The 4,053-nt window shown below is 39.0% G+C and overlaps 1 pseudogene; it reads left to right on the top strand.

The window, feature by feature from the left end:
* The first annotated feature begins 397 nt into the window (after positions 1-397).
* On the top strand, positions 398-1,131 carry LOC138168572 (ferritin heavy chain-like; annotated as a pseudogene).
* Positions 1,132-4,053: the final 2,922 nt, after the last annotated feature.

Raw genomic sequence — 4,053 nt, 5'->3', positions numbered from 1 at the left:
GTTAATCCATAATGTAGTAGAAAGAGCACAGAGTAAGACGTGAATACCACCAAGGTAGAGTCCAAACTCCAATACTTCTCAGTACATGCTTTCACCTTTCTATTCCTCATTGGTAAAAATGAGGCTAACACTGAATTATGAATTTAGAGCCATAAAACCCTCAAAGACTACCTCAATTACCCCTTCATTTTATAGATAAGAAAACTGAGGTACAGGCCAGAAGCGCAGGGAAGGGGAGTCGCTGCGGTTTCCTGCTTCAACAGTGCTTGAACGGAACCCGCTGCTCGATTCCCGGCCGGAGCCGCGCTTAGCCACCTCTCCACCTTCACCTCCACTAACCAACACTTCTTCGGTCCTACCGTTGAGCAGCAGCCGCCCGCTCAGCCGCCCCCGGCCTCCTCCGCAGCCGCCGCCGCCATGACCACCTCGTCCCCCTCTCAGGTGCGGCAGAACTACCACCAGGACTCGGAGGCCGCCATCAACCGGCAGATCAACCGGAGCTCTATCGCCTCCTATGTCTACCTGTCCATGTCATACTACTTCGACCGCGACGACGTGGCGCTCAAGAACTTCGCCAAGTACTTCCTGCACCAGTCGCACGAGGAGCGCGAGCACGCCGAGAAGCTGATGAAGCTGCAGAATCAGCGCGGCGGCCGCATCTTCCTGCACGACATCAAGAAACCCGACCGCGGGAGAGCGGGCTGAACGCAATGGAGTGTGCTCTGCACTTGGAAAAAAAATGTCCATCAGTCGTTACTGGAATCGCACAAGCTGGCAACTGACAAGAATGACCCCCACTTATGTGATTTCATCGAAACCCACTACCTGGACGAACAGGTCAAGTCCATCAAACAGCTGGGTGATCATGTAACCAACCTGCTCAAGATGGGGGCCCCCGATTCTGGAACGGTGGAATATCTTTTTGACAAGTACACCCTTGGAGACAGTGACAACGAGAGCTAAGCCACACCTGGCTTCCCCCCACACTTGGGAACTGTGGGCATCATTCCTACTGTCTTTCAGTGCATGCATATTTTGGTTATCTGACCTTTTCATAATCTGTACCAAAAAACTACCACCATTTACATCCCAATAAAGTGACTTGGTACTGGTGAAAAAAAAAAAAGAAAACTGAGGTACAGAAATGTCAGGTGACTTGCCCCAATTCACCCAGTAAGCACCAGTGCAGGATTTGATGCCTTTATCAAAACCTCATATTTTCTCCATTATAACATTGTAACTCCATTATAACTTCTTTTGACTGGGAATGAAGATCTATGTCTTCCCACTTTACTCCATAGAGTCAATCCATTTAGATGATTAAGTCTACTTTGTTGTGCTCATTTACATTCTTCAACATGTAGGCTCAAGGACACAACATGTTCACCCTACAACAACAACAGGGTTGTTTTCAGACTCAAATGAGATAATAACAATATATGGCATTTTAATAAGGAGAAGAGGGGGAGGAGTCATCATTATCATAATTACTGTCGTTTCTTCATAGTGCTTTAAACTTTATAAACAGCTTTTTTTTTCCCCCAAAAAAACCCTGTCAGATTAAAAAGGTCACTAAAATAGGAACTCAGATCCTGGTCTCTTAGATGAAAAGTGTGGTACCACAGCCAATGAGGTCTCGCTTTAATGACTAAAAAGTGATTTACCTCTGCTCTCTTGCTTCATAATATCCACTGAAGTACATTATGGGTGTAAAGTACTGTATGAATGTAAGGTATTTTATTTTAAGTGAAAGGCATTATTTAAAATTTTTATGCTTCAAGAATTCATTACTTCTACTGCACTACTCTTACTACCACTACTACTACTGCTACATTGCTATTACTACTACTGAATGCATACTTTAAACCTTTCTATGCTGTAATATAGAGGTATCAAAAATATAGCCTAAAGGTCACATGTGTCCTGCTATACTTGCAAGTGTAGCCTGAGTCTGATTAATTTAAAAATTTGGAAATTGTTAATAAAATAAATGAAATACAATAACATAAATAATATTAGATTTTAAAACTAAGTCAATATACAACCTGCATGGACCCTTAATGTGGATTAGTGGCCCATATTTCTCTATGAGTTTGACAGCACTGCTGTAAAATTCCATCTTAATGACATGCTGTGGCTAAGAACTCCCATTACCTGGCAGCCAGTGCTTTGGTGATGATTTTCTCCTTCAGTTGCAGGTACTCAGTACATCTTCTTGAAAGTCTACTTCTCTATTGGTTTGACTATTTTTACTAAATTAACTAATCATTTTAAATGACAATTCATATATCTTAACTATTTATGGGGTTGTTGCATATAATATGTATGTGGTAGGAATCAGTTAATAAGCATTTATTAAGCATTCTTTTGCGTCATGTACTATGAAATTGGGGGAGCTGGGGGAGGGAGGAAAAAGGCAAACCTGGGTCCTACTCTCAAAGAGTTCAGATTCTAATCAGGGAAACTATAGGTAAATAACTAGGTACATAAAATGTATGTATGTATATGTATATCTCTCTCTATATTATATATATATATATATGTATGTGAAGAGAGAAAGAGGAGAGACAGAGAGTGAGAGAGAGAGAGAAGATGGAAGGTAATCTGAAAAAAAATGTATTAGTAACTGAGGGAAATGGGAAAGACCTCTTGCACAAGGAATTATGTGTGTAAAGCACTGTATGAATGAATGTAAGGTATATTATATTATACCTTATATTATTATAATTATATTATATTATGTATAATTATATTATATATTAGAATTATATTATAAGGAAGTATCTCCAGTGCCCCACTTTCTTTGGAGCTATGTCCTTGTTAACTCCCTTAATGAGTAATGCAGTCAAGAAGATGATGGTTGACATCAACCCACCAATGGCAAAATGTTACAAAATACCTTCCAACTCTACTATTCCTTGCAGTGGATGTCATATTTAGAAGCAAAGCATCTGTTGGCTACTTGAATGGGGACTGGGGCATTGCTATTTAGTTCCATCTATTATTGAGATGTTCTCAAATAGGTCATGATCCAAAACCTCCAACACCTCCACCACTCTCACTATTATCTCCACAATGGATCTCAAGCTAAACGACACATTTCTAAAGCCTGTGAATTGTGTAACACACTTGGACAGCATTTGGTATTTTGATTGGTTTAGCCTGTCTTTCTCATATCCCTGCATATAGCCTCATTAGAAAGGGGGTGATTATGGCCACTCAGTGGAAATACATAATATAGTAAAAATCAATGTGATATAGCACATTACTTCAGTGCTGCAGAGAGATGTTTATTTGGTGAAGATGCTGTCAAGACTCTGCACATTTATAGCTTTACCTGTTTCATCTTCTTTTTCTGTCTCTCTCTTTGTCTCTTTTCCCTCCTATAAATATATGCAAATGTACAAATACAAAGAGATAAATATATATATATACATATATATATATATATATATATATATATATATATATATTTTCTAAACCAAAGAGTGATGGAGAGTCCTTCTATTGCAATTTCTGTAGTTATTTTGTAGTCAACACAAGTGAAATCAATTGGACTGGGCCAGCCACTTTTGTAACTTTGCTTATTAAACCTTTGAGTGAAAAAGAAAATTGGTCATTAAAAGTTTGTTTGAAAGAGACAAAGTGTCAAAGTATGCTGTTTGGTATGTTCGGAGGCAATGCTGTGTTATGGAATAATCTACTTCTCAGTCCCAGCCTGAATATGGAGCATTGCTAGAAACTCTAATCTTTGATGGTTTTAATTAGAAAAAGAAAATAACACAAGTACACACAAATTTCTAAAATCTCCAAATATTCTTAGGAGAAGGAGAAAATATTGGTATATGGGATAATCTGGTACTGATGATTTTGGTAAAATTCAAAAGCAATCATCCGGCCATTCCATTTTATAAACCTCATAGACAAGAAGAAGATATCAGAAAGTCAAAAGGTAGCTAGGTGGCACAGTGGATAGAATGCTGAAGTTGGAGTTGTGAAGAAATGAGTTCAAATACTGTGTTTTCTAGCTATGTGGTCCTAAGCAATTCACCT

This window comes from Petaurus breviceps, unplaced genomic scaffold (assembly GCF_028583685.1).
Source record: "Petaurus breviceps papuanus isolate PSGF00001 unplaced genomic scaffold, PetGlider_PUasm1.0 37, whole genome shotgun sequence".
NCBI classification, from domain to species: domain Eukaryota; kingdom Metazoa; phylum Chordata; class Mammalia; order Diprotodontia; family Petauridae; genus Petaurus; species Petaurus breviceps.
The sequence above is the reverse complement of the archived record's forward strand: the minus strand, read 5'-3'. Positions and strand labels throughout refer to the sequence as shown.